The 17,114-nt window shown below is 39.8% G+C and overlaps 1 protein-coding gene across 1 annotated transcript in view; it reads left to right on the top strand.

Annotated features, from left to right (window-relative positions):
* Nucleotides 1–16,727, top strand: part of LOC111173382 (uncharacterized) — a 50,653-nt gene extending 33,926 nt beyond the window's left edge. Inside the window, 1 exon segment of the mRNA XM_089903833.1 lies at nucleotides 9,373–16,727. The gene's annotated coding sequence lies outside the window, so the exon portion shown is untranslated.
* The last annotated feature ends 387 nt before the right edge of the window (nucleotides 16,728–17,114 follow it).

The following is a 17,114-nucleotide window of genomic DNA, read 5'->3' as shown; positions in this document are numbered from 1 at the left end:
TTCTGGTGAAAAACTACCTTGAAAAATATTATTCACTAGTAACCAAGCAACTTTTTACATTCCAAGAACTTCAAATAAAATATAAACAACTTCAGATTCTCTTGAGTGTGAAAGACCAAAATAATACATGCCATGCCCACGGCATCTAAAGAGCTGGATGCTCTCCCCTGGGGTGAGGAGTTGGGAAGCACATGGTCAACATCAAGGATTTGGAGGAGGTTATCGCCATAAAATATGATGGATTAACAATAGAATAAGGAAGTAAATCCTGGTAGAGTCAGAGGGCGATTACTATATTGCAATGCTAATGAATGAATTACAGTTACACATGACAACCTGGACGAACCAATGCTAAGGGGGAAACATGTCACAAAAGAATATAAACATCATGATTTTATTTAAAAGTCCATATGATGTTCATAAATAGGCAAAACTATTTTGTATTGTTGGGAATGCATATTTGGGGGGAAATAATGAGAGCGTGACCTGCATAGGGAGGAAGGGGCGTGGGGCGGGGCGACCAGGAAATGATGGTTAGGGAGCTGCTCTCTGACAGCCATCATTTGCTGTTTCTTGACTTGGGTCATTGTTACACCTGTGCTTGTGTTAAACTCTACGTTTGTATCTGTTATATGGCTCAAAGCATCAATAAAAAGCATGATGGCATTTTACTCATTGTGAGAAACGTGAAGATGGAACCCGTAATGTTTTGCTGTGGTGATTTTCCCCTTGAGCCGCCCAGACCTTTCTAAGATACTGACTTTCATGAACTAGAAAAGTCTTTTCTTTCTCTTGATCAGAGCAGGGGGGGAGGGGGGGTTGGTTTTTCTTTCTCTTTCTATTGCTATTTCTCCTTCCTTGGCTATAAGGAGAGAATTGAGCCCAACAAGAGTCTTTTCCATCCGCCTGTCAATGCAGTGGACACGGGTTCGAGCCCTGGTCCAGGAAGATCCCACGTGCCATGGAGCAGCTAATCCCATGCGCCACAACTCCTGAGCCCGCGCACCGCAACAAAGAGTAGCTCCCCACTCACGGCAACTAGAGAAAGCCCGCGCACAGCAACAAAGACCCAACACGGCCAAAAGTAAATAAATAAAATAAAATTTTTAAAAAAGAGTCTTTTCCAGAGACTTTGATTTTTTTTTAGAAACGTGTGTGTGCGTATGTCTGACCCGTGAAAGGATAAAATTAGACCCTTGGGGACAGCCACCGTACATAACTTAGTGCTAAAGAACAGGTCTTCTGAAGAGCAATTGACATCTCCAGTGTTTCAGGAGTTTGTAATAAATATTCCACACAAGGAACACCTGGTTCTTAGGGTCTTGGGAAAGGGGTTTGCTGGAACCTATTCTTTTTTTTTTTTTAAGTTTTTTTTTTTTAATTTATTTATTTTTGTCTGCACTGGGTCTTCGTTGCTGCCTGCGGGCTTTCTCTAGTTGCGGCGAGCGGGGGCTACTCTTTGTTATGGTGTGCGGGCTTCTCATTGCAGTGGCTTCTCTTGCTGTGGAGCACAGGCTCTATGCACGCAGGCTCAGTAGTTGTGGCTCGGGGACTCTAGAGCGCAGGCTCTGTTGTGGCGCATGGGCTTAGTTGCTCTGCGGCATGTGGGATCTTTCCGGACCAGGGCTCGAACCCGTGCCCCCTGCATTGGCAGACGGATTCTTAACCACTGCTCCAAGGAAGTCCGGAACCTATTCTTGTAAACTGTTGGCAGTTTGCCTCTCTAGTGCAGAAACATTTCATTTCTGTGAACCATTTTGTACTTTAAAGGTTCAAAGTGAATCCGTAACTCACAGTAGCATCAACAAACCTGTCTCGGAAACTGTCTACGTAATAAAAGGAAAGGTGTAAGAGGAACCCATCCATGAAAAACGATCTTCTTCCCATTTTTGAGGGAGTGGGAGACAGGTGCTGCTCAGAGCAAAAGTGGTTATTGAGAGTTATTTTAAGACTTTATTTTAATGTACTTTGTTTCAGTATTTACTTAAGCCTTTGGGAGAGAGGAAAGGTATATACGATAGTATCAAAGAGGGAGGCTTGATTTAAAATGTGATCCCATTTAAAAAATAAATAAATAAATAAATAAAATAAAATATGATCCCATTTTTTGACATAAGCTGTAGATCTAAGCCTTAGGTCTTGACAATATTGTGCATGAAATATATTGAAAACCCACCTCCAGAGAACTCCTAGAAATGCTAATAAAAATGGAACAACTATTCTCTAAAATGTAGAGCTGAGTGCTCAAGAAAGCATCACCCAGAGAAATATGGGGAGCTGTGAGCACATGGCTGGGAGCAGCAGCAAAGTGTCCCTTGGAAATAAGGACTTAGGTTTAACCTTACTGTGGGTACAAGAAACGGGGCCTTGGGCCTCCTGTGGGCAAAGGTAGGAACTGAGATCCCCACGTAAATGTGGAGCCCCTGAAAGACAGTAACCTCAGGGAAAGAGTAGATTCGGCAAATACCCACGGTCCCAGCCCACAGATATCAGTTTACAGTCATTTCTTGGTTTGGGGGGTACTTGGACCATGACAGTGTATTTACTTTAACAGACTCATACCCAAAGCACCATTTAATTTTCCTCTTCAGGAAGAATAAAACTACACTTAGAAGGGAAGACTGAATTGCAAGAATAAATAGAAAGCAAACAAATGTATACATTTTGGCTAAATTTTAAAAGCACTAGCTATTGTTGTTGTAAACTAACAATAACAATAATGACTAATTTGAGCATATGTGAACAATGTTGTAGCTAAACTACTGGAAAATGTAACATATAAGGTTATAGGCATTTTAAAATGCATTTTGAAATCCTGGTGACATTTGAAAAGAGAGTAAGGATATTGGTTAACTTTTGGCTTTAAGTCAAATATACGTCATGAGTAGTAAGGGTAACTCCTAAAGAATAAAAGTAGAACCATAACTTACAAACGAGTTGGAAATAAAAGAGAGAGGCAATGAAAATTATTAATTCACTAGGAGATGGGAAGGGAGAAATAGGAAGCAAAGTATGGAAAGTAGCATGAAAATAAGATGGTAGAAATAAATCCAATGTATCAGTAGTCCTAAATGGATACAATATCAGTTAAAAATTATATTTTAAAAATTTGTGCTATATTCTGTGTTCAAGAGATATACTTAAACCATAATGACCTAGAAAGGTTAAAAGTAAAGAATCAAAAAAACCCAAAACCAAACATATACCAAAACAGAAGCAAAAAAGAACAAAACTTGTGAGCTATAATGATACTGGGCATCAAAGAGTTGAAGGTGAAAAGCGTTATTGGGGATCATGAAAATCGTTAAATAATGAATGAATTCACCTAAAAATATAATTCTGAAATTGTATGCACCTAATGACATAGCCTCAAATGTAAAGTGCAAATATTGACAGAAGAGAAATAAACAAAAGCACCAGGGTAAGGAGAGGTTTTTAACCACATCACTCTTTGTAATTGATAGATCAGGCAGGTAAGGGTTTAGCAAAGACACATAATGTTTTAATAACACAACAAGTGTGATCTAATTGCTATATAAAAAACCCTATGCCCCACAGAGAATAGACATAATTTTTACGTATATGTGGCAAGATATTTTAGGGCCACAAAGCAAATACCAAAGCATTTTTATCATATTGGCCACAATTCTCTTTCCTCAATGCTATTAACTTGAAATTAATAACAAAGTTTCATATATTTTGAAATTTAAAAGAACTTCTAAAACATAGTAAATAAAAAATTAAAATGGAATGATAATTGCTAATGTTAACTGAGCAATGATTGTGTGCCAGGCACTCTTCAATGCATCTTTCATGGATCAGCCAACGTAATGCTTGTAAAGACCCTGTGCCATAAGAACTATCATTATCTCCATTTGCAGATAATGAAACTGAGGCACAGAGTGGTTCATTAAGTTGTCCAAGAGGCAGAACTGACACGGAGCAGGACCCTGCGGTCCTTGCCCCGCCGCCCCAGGTCCTCCACCTGCCTTTTGTCTGTGGAAAAACGTAAGCCAAAGAATAAGTTTAATCAGAGAAGTGAGAAAATGCAGAAACGAAGGAAAACCGTCAAAGGAGACCAAATAATAATAGTTTAGTCATTAAGCAAAGTCAAGGACTTTTAGGTCCTCCTCGAGGGCTACAGATAATATCCTGAGCCGTATCCTGTGAGCTGTCTTGTAGCTACAGAAACCCACACCAGGTGGAAGAGGTTAACTACATGATGACCAGACTGTAGCCATGACCTAAGCTGCCACAATTCTGAGAACTGGCCTCAGAGAAATGGAAACAAACTGATCCTGGAACTCAAGATTAACTGTACCTACACAATCAAGATGACGCTGGTCAGACCACCGATGACCATTTTTCAAGATGACTGTCAGAGCCGGCTGCCTTGTTTCTGCACGTAGCCCCTCCCTCTGTCTATAAAAGCTCTTGCCCCCTGGTTGTGGGGCTGCGGGGAGTGGGCCTTTGGGCATCCGCCCTCCCGCGCACCGGTGGCCGGCGACCAAAATAAAGCAAACCTTCCTTTCCACCAACGTGGCCTCATTATTGTGCTTTTGAGCAGCGAGTGGCCGGACGCCACTTTCGATTACAGAACCATCCTCTTTATCACAACCCAAAACTGCTTCTCCACTTATAAAATAAGTCTGTAACTGAATGATCATGAAAATAAAATAGATAGAAACATGCAGGGTCCATCAAAAGTGGCAGTGACTAGGACATGTATAATCTTAAATGCCATAGCTTAGCAAAAAAAAAAAAAAAAAAGACTGGAAAAAGAATGAGATATATACTCAGCAGAATGAACCCGAAAATAGGAGATACCAGGAATTAAGAGAAAGCATAAATTAATAAAATAGAAAACAAAGAAACAATGAAGAAGATTATAAAAACCAAAATTGATTCACTGCAATAAAATGGTAAGGCCTGCAAGCAAGATGGAGCAGGAAAAACCTGAGATTAAGCACACACAACGCACTAAGACTAAATAAGACAACTTTTGCCAAGAGGGAGCAGAGATTTTGAAAACCAGAGGAGAGTGCTATTCACGACTTAATGCCAATGCTGGGAACATATAAAATGGACAATTTCCCCAAATAAATATAACTTATCAAAAGGGACTGGAAAAGGAACAGAAAAGCTGAATCTCAAAAGTCATGGAAGAATTTTATCAGTAGTTTAAAATCAACCAAAAAACCTAACCCCAGAAGTGTTAAGTGTATAATAAATGATTATCTGGATGGTATAAGAACTCTGAAATAGCAAATGAGGAAATGCTTCCCAACTCAGACCAGAATAGTGGAAGAAAGGAAAGTTACAAAGGCTCTCATATGCAAACATTGTTACAAAAATCCTAAGTAAATTTTGGCAAACTGAGCTTTGGCAATATAGAAATAAAAGAATATATCACGAACAAATTGGATTAATTGCAGAGTGCAAAGATGGTTTAAAATTAGAAAATTGCTTTTATGTTATTTGTCACATTAACAGATTAAAAGAAAAAACGAGAGCATCTTGGAAAACACAGATATAGCACTTGATAAAATTCAACATCAATTCCTGATAACACTTTGTTTTTATTAAAACAGGAATAGAAAAGAACTTGCTTGACCTATTTTTTTTTTTATTTCCCAAGAAAATTAAAATCTGAAGCCAACTTAGCAGAATAGTGGGCCCAGGTGTTTGTAGTATAATTCTCTGAACTTGGTTTTTTGTTTGTTTCATTTTGGTTTGGGATCATCTAGATTTTAAATGGAAAAATAATTGAAATAGTAGAGGAAATGATGGCATAGAAAATTTATAAAATGGAGACACTGATGAAACAAGAGAAAACAAATGATCACTAAAAAAATAAATAAGAGGACCATTATAGACACCACATTTTAGATGTTGTGTTAGTCCGTTCAGGCTGCTTTAACAAAATACCACCAACCAGGTGGCTTATAAACAACAGAAATTTGTTACTCACAGTTCTGGAGGCTGGAAGTCCAAGATCAAGACGCTGGTAGATTCAGTGCTGGTGAGGGGGGTGATCTGCTTCCTGGTTCATAGGCAGCTGTCTTTTCACTGTGTTCTCGTGTGGTGGAAGGGGGTAAGGGACCTTTTTGGGGTCTTTTGTAGAAGAGCGCTAATCCCATTCATGAGGGCTCTGCCTCTCCCAAAAGCGCCACCTCCTAATATGGTTACATTGGGCGTCAGGTTTCAACAGATGAATTTTGGAGGGACATAAACATTCAGTCTGTGGCAAAGGGTTAGACAATAAAAGTAAAGGGTTCAGAGAATTGGGAAGTAGAAAAGAAGAGGTGAAAACTTACAAGACATAGAAAAAGAAGGACTAGTGAGAACAACAGAAGTTCATGTAGATGAAAAGTAGAAGGAAACAAAATGGCAATTTGAATCTAGTAAAATAGGTTTGTGGGAACAAGGAGTGTTAATTTAAAAAAAATAAGAGGAAGAAGAGGAGGAGAGGAAGGGAAAAAATATACCACTCACCCTGTTCATATATTAAGCAGAACACTTCCTTTCGGGACTAAGGGTTTTTCACCTCACCTGAGCCGGAGAGCTAACGTCATGCTGTGCTCCTGCTATGGCTTTTTTGTGGAACCAGAGAGCTGTCAGCCGGGCACATCTCTAATTGAGGTGCAGGCAGCCAACGGCTGGTTGTAATGGGGGCAAAAGAACAGGTGCACTGTCCTCCAAATATCACATGCATGGCACAACACTGGAAATTTACATTGGCTTAAAAAGTAATGTCTATGAAAATGCTTGAGCAATTTTAATATGCTATATAAGGGGCATTAGAATTATCGAAGGTAAGGTGACACATGTTATAAGGATAAGAAGAGCTTTATTTTAGTTTGTAATAACACCTTGGCAGGCATTAGGACATAGTAGCCTTTATTTGTGCCTTCTTTCCAGAATCTTTCCTGAGTGCCTGCTAGAGATACGTGAGACAGTCTCTGCCCTCATGGAGCTGGCAGTGTTTTAGGGGAGACCTGGTACTCATGTATAACATCAGGCAGATGGAAGTGAGTGCCACGAGTGCAATAGCCTCGTCCTATAGGGGTAGAGCTTTGTAAACTGTGGGGATCAAGAAGGCTCCAAGGAGGAGGTGGCATCCACGTGGACCGTGAAGGACAGGGGACATTTGAACATGAAAAGATGGAGAGAAGGCTCAGACAAAGTAGTTCTCTTTCATTTCATGAAACATTGGATAATTTGCAGTCACCCATCCCTGCCTTGAGAAACACGGACATAGGTCAGGCACATTTGGGTGAGAAAAGGGGAGCTGAAAGTCTGTCATGGAGAGCACTCAGGATGAGCTGGAGCATCAAGGAGTATGCAGGCATCCGGCTAAGTTCCTTGACTTGGGACGGTCTTGGAATTCCAATTCCAAGTCTCAGATGCCCACAATTCTTTCTTCTCATGCAGCCTCTGGCAGTGTCTAAAGAGGAAACAGTAAGGAATGGCGCCTTGTCCAGCCCCTGCCCTCTAGGCACAGGGGAATGCCGATGGGGTGGGCTTGGATCTCCACGCGGCTCCCCTGTTCAAAGGAATTAATGTAATCATACAAAGCCCTCCCCCTCACCCCCCGCCATAGCCAAAAGCAAGTGCACTCACTTGTGAATAATTTGAAAAGGCACGTGGAAATCATTTACCACATTACTTCAGAATATCTCATAATACAGAGACTCCTGTATTTAAATCATCAGAATTATAATATCCTCCCACTTTCTCACTTATGATGACCATTTTGAGCATTTGCGTTTCTTACAGGGCTGGGATAACCATGGTTAATGCCAGACAGGAATTTCCCCTGCCGGGTTCATAGCGATTTCCACTGGGGAGTTTGCCCTGAGGAACAGATTTCTCTAAAGGAATCAGTGCTAAAGGACAGACAATAAATAATGAGCATGTTGTTTAGAGATGTTTGTAAAATGTTTTACATGCCAAGTTGTATAAAGGTGTCGATAGGTATGAAATACATCAAAATCTTTGGTGGCTGATGGTCCAGACCTTGTTGCTTAAAGTCCTGGGACTAGCAGCCTAGCATCTCTGCCCCACCCTGAACCCATATCCCAAGACAGTTAGTATGAAGATTAACTTTGGAAAAGTCCTGGTTTAGATAACCTTGAGAGGAAGCTTTCAGTCACCCTGCCCAAACCCCCATGAGGTTCCCCAGTGGAAGAAAAGCCGAGCATTACTAATATTTTATTTACTCTAATATTAATGTTATCCAGCGGTCAGATAACATTCCAATTATTTCCCGTCAATATCCATGATCCCACTAGATACACTGTTTTTCTTTAGTTCTCAGGAAGAATCGTGAGGAAATTCAGTCTATTTAAATCCAAATTAAGCTCTGGTTTGCAATATTCACACTATGAAACCATATTAAAAGTCACCACACCACTTCTGATTGCATGATTATTAAAAGTAAAATACTAACCCTAAAAAGGCCTCAGCTTGTCGTGTCTTATTTTCCTCATACAAGGTCTTATTCATTAAATGGCTGAATGTTTGTGAATAAATATCATTCCTATTTTTAAGATCCAAAGACAGATAATTAATGAACTATACTGACAATTACAGAATTTTAATATTTATAGACGTCTGTCACTTTACTTTCTTTTTAAATTTTTATTTATTTATTTATTTATTTTTGGCTGCATTGGGTCTTCATCACTGCGTGCGGGCTTTTCTCCAGTTGCGGCGCGCGGGCTTCTCATTGCGGTGGCTTCTCTTGTTGTGGAGCACAGGCTCTAGGAGCGTGGGCTTCAGTAGTTTTGGCATGCGGGCTCAGTAGTTGTGGCTCACGTGCTCTAGATCGCAGGCTCAGTAGTTGTGGCGCATGGGCTTAGTTGCTCCGCGGCATGTGGGATCTTCCTGGACCAGGGCTCGAATCCATGTCCCCTGCACCGGCAGGCAGATTCTTAACCACTGCACCACCAGGGAAGCCCTGTCACTTTACATTTTAAGATAGTCTTACCATATGTGCTGCTCTCTTTTAATTCCAGTAATTAAAGTTTATAAACATATACTGTGAAAATGTAGCTGTAACATTGTCAAATAGATTATTAGGAGGCTTTCTTACTGATAAGCTGTCTATTTTTTTAAAGGGAAATTATTACAAAGATGAAGCTTATCCTAGAATTTCGTTCCTCTTTTGTTAAAAAATTTTGTTGTGCACTTTTCAAGTCTCTTAAATTCAGCCCCCAAATATACCCTACAACCCTGGGTATGTGGCTGTACTTAGGTTATATCTATATTGGCGTCATTATTTAATATGTGAAATGTACCAGTAATTTACCAGAACTTCTGCCTAATAAGGAAAACTTATATTCTTTTTAATCTTCCCTAACTTTTCAGGTTTCTCCTGCAGCAGCTCTGAAGACACTGCACAGGTTGAGAAATGCCTTTCTCGCTTCTTTCACTCACCACTCGGTACAGCATCCAAATTGATTATGGTATAGTTGATATGGGTGAAGTTGTTTTTCCCTTTTTGTGCTTGCCTTAAATATCACCCCAGATCGGGTTTGATTTTCCACATCCAGGTTGGATTTGAATCAGCCCTTAGGCATTAAAAATAGTAGACACATTTTTATTTAAGTTTTAGCAACAAAGACAACAATTCCCCAACTATCTCTTGATGTCAGTTCGGGAAAGGAGTCTGTCAGCTGAGACACCGAACACGCTCACAGACAGTGGCCCGACCATATGTGAACACAGAACGTTGATCCACAAACCTGCAGCAACTAGCCCAGGAATTCGGCCTGCTCTAAGTCCGACTTACAGGAAGTCAGGCTACTCTCTGGTAGCAGTGCAGGAAACCAAACAGTAACCTCTTTACCAATCAGTTCAAAGTGGCCAGGACTTGAATAATAACTGACAGCTTCCTTAATTTTTTTTTTTTTTTTTTTTTTGCGGTATGCGAGCCCCTCACTGTCGTGGCCTCTCCCGTTGCGGAGCACAGGCTCCGGATGCGCAGGCTCAGCGGCCATGGCTCACGGGCCCAGCCACTCCATGGCATGTGGGATCCTCCCGGACCGGGGCACGAACCCGTGTCCCCCGCATCGGCAGGCGGACTCTCAACCACTGCGCCACCAGGGCAACCCCCTGACTTACTTCACTCTTGATCGTTAACATTTACACACCAGCTGTAGCAGCAACACGTTACATTCATTTGCAAATTAGCTTCCAATCTAGTATATCTCCAGAAAAGGGAATAAAATCCTATTAAAGAACACAAGACAGCTCTCATAAACCAGAATATTATATTTTTGACAGAAACTAAAGGGAAGAGGGAGAGAAGAGAACTCAAGATTTGCTAAGCATTTAACGTGATGGGGGCTCGCTGCTGTAATGTTGATGCACATTTCATCCTGTAGTTCTCACTACAGCCCTGAATGTAGAAAAGATCCCCATTCTATAGATGAGGAGTATTAGCCTTGAGAAAATATGGGAATTTCCTAAATTCAGCCACTGCTCTCACTAGGGAAGCGTGGCGCTTGCTCGCGGATCCTGGTGAGTTTCACTCCAGAGCTGGCTCGCTTTGCCAATCTGCCAGACCGGCCACAGGGAGATGCCACACCACAGCTCTGTCTTCAAGTCACATCTAGTCCAACTGGCTCTCCAAAGGAGTGAGGGCATGCATCTTCAACAGGGACCATATTGCCCCCAAGGATGCAGCAGTTGGTTCTTGGGAACAGTAACCTCATAGTTATTATAAAGTACGAGTATACATATAGTACAAAGTACGAGTATACATATAGTACAGAAATAGATATCTAGTATACCTATACTATTAAAATTTCATGGAGGGGAACGATCAGGAAAAAATGTCTAAAAAAACCTCCTTATGATAATGATGAAAAGGGTTGTGAACACGGGGCGAAGGGAAAATGTAGAGGCATAGGTGGCTGTTAGACCTGCCGTTGTGCACTTGATGGTCTGGAGCCTCCACAGGGGGGTGACCTGGAACCCCGGGGTCCTCCAGCTCTTTCTCCCCATTCTGAGCATGGAAGTCCAGAGGAGGCACAGGCCACGGCTGTATAGAGAGTCTGGTGCTAGATGCAACCCAGACCTTTCACTCTCTAGCTCTTGTTGGGAACGTTGCTGGTGGATTCATCCCACACACAGCCATGGCAAAACGTCTTGGAGGAAATGAACAGGTGCTCCTTTCCTTAAGCAGCGTGGGGACGCCTGAAGTGGGAACACTCACTGGGGCGAAGATTCAAAGACCCTCACATCCATCCGGTTCACAGAACCTCTGGATCAGGCCACATGTGGAGCTCTCCAACTGCTTTGGTGTAATTGGCACCAAGGGTGAGGTAGGTGGAAGGCTTTTCAGAGAATGAAATGTATCTTTAGGTCTACCTAAAGATTCCTCCACCCAAGTGGGATTTGAAGCTTTTCCCCTGTGAGCTCAGGGGTTTACCCTCTCACTCCTACAGAGGACAGCGGAAGTGGCTGCAAAGATGGAATTCTTTTGTGTCACTTCCCTGTCCTTGACAGAGCAGAATTTATGGCAGGCATCCTCTGCATTATGGCCCTGCTCAACCGTCATTTCAACAATGACGTTAGCTGTAGTCCAAGGATCAGTTAAAAAAAAAAAAGGTGAAATATGAAAACTAAAGAACAGGGCTCCACTGCCTGTGCCTTCTCTGCATTGTGATGGGGTACGACGTGTTTTCACAAACTTCTGTCTTTGTCTTGAGGAAGGGAAAGGACTGTTTAAGATTTTTAAATGCAAGACAAAGGAAGACTCTGTTAAGGGTTAGGAGGAAAACTCTACATTTAGGTCACTCACTAGCACACTTAAAAGAAAATGTCTCCAGTGACCATAAATTATTGGATATCTTACGGGGGCACACAATGCGTCAGATAGCTCCCTTCCCCTTTATCTGCGTTTTTTGATACCTGGTAGGAGGGAGTGGGGGAGAGACACTTCACAGTGAATGGAGGTAGATAAAAGGGGAAGATCTGACAGTTGCCGTTATTACCGTGCCGTATCATTTACCTCAGCCAGGAGTCACTAACGCACCAGGTCACCCCCGAGGTCGAGGGCAAGACGGGGAGTTTACATAGGCAAACAGGGTAGCTTGCTGGCTGGGGGCACACATCAAAGTGTGACAACAAACATGAGAAGAAGATTTGTTCAGGTACAGAGATCAAGATAACAGTGCTTTCCTTGCAATATTCTACCACTGTGGTGGAAGGGATGCTTTAAATTTCAACATCAGTTCTTTCTGATCTTTTGAGAAGTAGCAAACACAATTAAGGGTTTAGTGAAATATCCTGTTTCTTTAGAAGTGGGCTCTTCCTAATAATGTATTGTTTCACTGATGTCTTCCTCTGCACCAACTCCAAATTTGAAGTAGAAATCTCCCCCTTTTTTACGGTGGCAAAATATACATAACGTAAAGTTTACCATTTTTAAGTGTACAGTTCAGTGGCATCAAGTACATTCCTATTCTTATACAACCATCCCTACCATCCGTCTCCAGAACTTTTTGTTTTCTTCAACTGAAACTCTGTACCCATTAAATACCAACTCCCCATTCTTCCCATAACCTCATAACCCCCAGCCCCTGATAACCACTCTACTCTTTCAATTTCTATACATCTGACTAATCTAGGTAACTCATAAAAGTGGAATCATATGACATGTGTCCTTTTGCATCTGACTTACTTCACTTAGCACAATGCCCGCCGGATTCTTCCATGTTGTAGCATGTGTCAGAATTGCATTCCTGTTTAAGAGTGACTGACATTCCATTGTATGTATAGACCACATTTTGTTTATCCAATCATCCATTGACAGACATCTGGATTGTTTCCGTCCTTTGGCTATTGTGAATAATGCTGCTATGAACATGGGTGTATAAGTATCTGTTTGAGTCTCTGCTTTCAATTCTTTCGTATACCCAGAAGTGGAAAGCTAGATCACATGGCAATTCTATGTTTAATTTTCTGAGGAACTACCATGCTGTTTTTCTCCCCCCTCCCCGTATTTTTTGTACCTTAAACCTATGTGGCTTTTTTATTGGGCATTATATGAAATTGGTTCTGTACAGTAAATAGTTTGAAACAGGTTATAGTTTCCACAGTGACATTGGTTGCCGTTTATAGTCTCCGAACAGTAGGTATCTGGACAGTCAGGTAGCAGGTGAGAGATACCCGGTGAGCATTGTTTCCCATGAGACATTATTTCAGTGAGATCAAGCGTGCAGTCCTTAATGTCAAGCCAAAGACAGCAACAAAGTAGATGTCACTAACCCAGGGTGGCTATTCTCCACTTGGGACATGGGATTTGCAGCCACATAAGAACTCCTATGTGTTCTGAATTCAGTTCACCAGTGCAGAGTTCCCTGAGACCTTGGAGTAGTGGCGGTACAGGGAGATTTGGGAGACCTGGGTGCTAATCTTAATCCTTCCATAAATAATGTGTGACATTGAAAAAGACCTTTAGCCTCTCAGACCCATAGTTTCCCTAAGGACATTTGAGTTCAGTGTTCTCTAAATTACTTAGAGCTTTGTAATCCTGTGAAGTAACAGTTACCTTGATACTATGCTGTTGTTAAACACTGATGACTCCTTTTTAATCTGCCTCCTTTAATGAGTCCAGTAATTTTCAAAAAACCTGTAATAATTCTTCACTTTTTGTTCCTGGTTACTGAAAGTTCGGTTATGGAGGATTTCTAGTTGCAGCAACATTTCAGCAGCTCCACTGGGTGTTTTTGGTTTTGCCTATTTGCTTAGCACTTGTGAGTTTCCCTGGTTTCACCTCTCTCAACATTATGAGGTCTGAAAAGCACCCTTGGAAAGAGAAAGACATTGGGGGCCTCCCAAAGGCTGGGCAGGTCCAGTGAGTGTCCGTAATTGACTGTACGAAGATACCAATTTCCCTGCAGTTGAAATAAAATTCAGTGCAAAATATAAGATTTTATGTCTGTACAGAGTCATAGATTATTTTCCTCTCAAAGGCTACTGTGAGATAAATATGATTTCTCAGGTTTTCATGAAAAAGTGATTTGAATATTGGGCCTAGACTTCCAAGTTCAAACTATTTGTTTATTATAGTTCTTGGTATAACAGTGCTTGAAGGCTGACCAAAATTTCTAGGGCCATTGGGAAAACCCGTTGATGGGAATTTTTGATTTGCAAGAAAGACAATACCAGCTTAAAGTATACTTTCTTATTAGCTAAAATCTTGGCCAAGCTTCTGGTAGAAAAGGCTGATCCTGTGAAATGTGCCATCCGGGTCCTCTGATTCTGCGAGGGGTTCATTTGTTCTAAATGGTTGGCACAGATGTTTGTGTTTTGTTTCTGACGTTGCTTAACTTTGTGTGACGAGTGGTAGGATTTCAAGCAGTCTCAAATTTCTGCGATGATTAGGAAAACCAGCAAATGACTGTGTCACAGCATTAGAGAGATCATGATAGGATTAAATAATGAAACTTTTGCACTGCCACTACTGGTAAGGGGGTATTTGTGTTACACTGAAATCTAAAATACAACAAAGAATATAAAAGGTATATGTATGACAAAGACCAGTGTTCCAAACAATCTATCACCCAAAGGAAAAAATAGAACATTTCTAGTGCCTGGGAAGCCCCATGTGTCCTTCCTCCAGTACCTCCTACTGTTTTCCCCTGGAGGAGTGGTTTATAGCCCTCATTACACATTAGCATCACCTGAGGGGCTTTTGAACCATACTGATGCCAGCGCTGGTTACACATTAGAATGGGGAATTATTCTGATATAATACAATAGTTTTGATTCTATTGTACTGCATATAGCTAAGGGTAAAAACCACTGTACTAAAGAGTTCTTCTCAAACTTCAATGTGTGTTCAAATCCCCTGAAGATCTTGTCAAAACGTAGCCCCTGAAGTCTTGTACATCCTCTGTAAGATTTCTTCCTAGGTACTTTATATGTTTCTTACTATTGTAAATGGTATTTTAACTGATTGTTACCAATGTGTTAAAATATATTGGCTTTTGTAGATTGATACTGTCCAGCAAACATACTGTATCCTGTTATTAATTATGGTAATTTATCTATAGATTATTTGGAGTTTTCTATGTAGACAGTTGTATCATCTTGCAAATAATAACAATTTTGTTTCTTTCTGCCCAGTCCTTCTATGTTTTCCTGTTTTTTCTGCTTTTCTTCCCTCATGGCTAGGCCTTCAAAACAATCTTAAAGAGAAAGAGTGACGGCAGGTGTTCATGTTAGTTTCTGATCTTAAAGGGAGTGTTTTTAATATTTCATAATTGAATATGGTATTTTCTCAGGTGTTTTTTTTCTTTTGATGAGGATGTGTTTTATCAGGTGAAGGAAGTTTTCTCTATTCTCAGCTTGCTGGATTTTTATTATGGAGAACATTGAATGTTATCAAATGATTTTTCTCCGTTATTTTGTTTTTCTGATTTAAAGATACATTATTGTGAATTACATTAATAGGCCTTGAATTCTTAGGATCAACCCAATAAGATAATCAGGTACTGTATTTTTTATATATCACTATATTTGGTTTGTCTACATTTTGTTTAAAACTTTTAGATCTATGTCAGGCTAGCTTTACAACCTCTTTTTCTATTCTCTGGAAGAGAAATTATCTGAATAGAATATAATAGTTGAATATTTGGTAGAACTAGAAGTAGCCATTTGAGGCTGCTGTTTTCTTTGTGACAAGATTTTTAAACTATAGATTTAGTTTTATTAATGGTTGAGATGTTTTCTGGGGATGTGTTATAGTTTGCTAGAACTGCCATAAATAAGTACCACCGAGTAGGTGGCTTTAACAACAGAAATTTATTTTCTCACTGTTCTGGAGGCTGGAAGTCCCAAGATCAAGGTGTGGACAGGGTTGTTTTTTTCTGAGACCTCTCTCCTTAGCTCGTAGATGGCTGCCTTCTCCCTGTGTCTTCACATGGTCTTTCCTCTGTGTCTGTCTGTGTCCTAATATCCTCTTCTTATAAGGACACCAGTCCAACTGGTTTAGGGCCCATCCTAAAGATCCCATTTATACTTACTTCTTTAAAGATCCTACCTTTAGATCCAGTCACATTCCAAAGTATTGGGTGTTAGGACTTCAGCAAATGAATGCAATTCAGCCCATAAAATGATGTATCCATTTCCTCTAGGTTTTCAAATTAATTGGCCCAAATTTGTTTATATCTTGTTTACTGTCTCCAGCCTCATTTAATATGCCCACACATTAATTCTTGATTAGTTTAGTTGTCTCCCCCTCTGTGTTTCTCTTTTATTAATCTTACGGCTATCTATTTGTCAGTCTTGTCAATTGTAGGAGTTCTTTATATATTCTGTGTATAATCTCACTGTCATATAAATATATCAAAAATATTTTCCCCCAGTCTGTAGTCATCTTCTTAGCTGTGTCTTTTGAAGAATAGAATTTTAAAGTTTTCATAAAGTCCAATTTGTCAACTTTTCTTTTCTGTTTAGTGCATTTTGTGTCCTGGCTACGAAAGCTCTGCCTACCCCCAGATTATAAAGTTTGTCTCCTATGTTTTCTTCTGGAAAATTTATAATTTTAGCTTTTACAATTAGGTCTATGATTCATTTAGAGCTAATTTTTATGTGTTGTGAGGGAAGGATTGAGTTTTATATTGTTTTCCATATAGATAATTAGCTGTTCCAACACCATTTGTTGAAAAGATTGTTTTCTTCCCTCAATGAATTACCTTGGCATATTTGTCAAAAATCTGTTGATTTTATATATATATATATTATGTATATATATAATATGTATATATATAATATGTATATATATAATATGTATATATAATATATATGTATATATAATATGTATATATAATATGTATATATATAATATATATATAATATGTATATATATTATATATATAATATGTATACATATAATATAATATATATATATATGGCTCTTTTTGGACTCTATATCTGTACCATTGATCTAATGTTTATCTTTATCCTAAAACCACACTATCTTAATTACTGTAGCTTTTTTTGTGTGTGGTAAAAAATCCTCTAAGGATTTTTAAAATATCATGTTTGTTGGCTTGTCCTATTCTTTTTTTTTTTTTTTTTTTTCTTGTGCTGTG

This window comes from Delphinapterus leucas, chromosome 21 (assembly GCF_059928025.1).
Source record: "Delphinapterus leucas isolate spDelLeu-1000000601 "Yukka" chromosome 21, BTC_Dleu_Yukka2, whole genome shotgun sequence".
Classification (NCBI taxonomy): domain Eukaryota; kingdom Metazoa; phylum Chordata; class Mammalia; order Artiodactyla; family Monodontidae; genus Delphinapterus; species Delphinapterus leucas.
The sequence above is the reverse complement of the archived record's forward strand: the minus strand, read 5'-3'. Positions and strand labels throughout refer to the sequence as shown.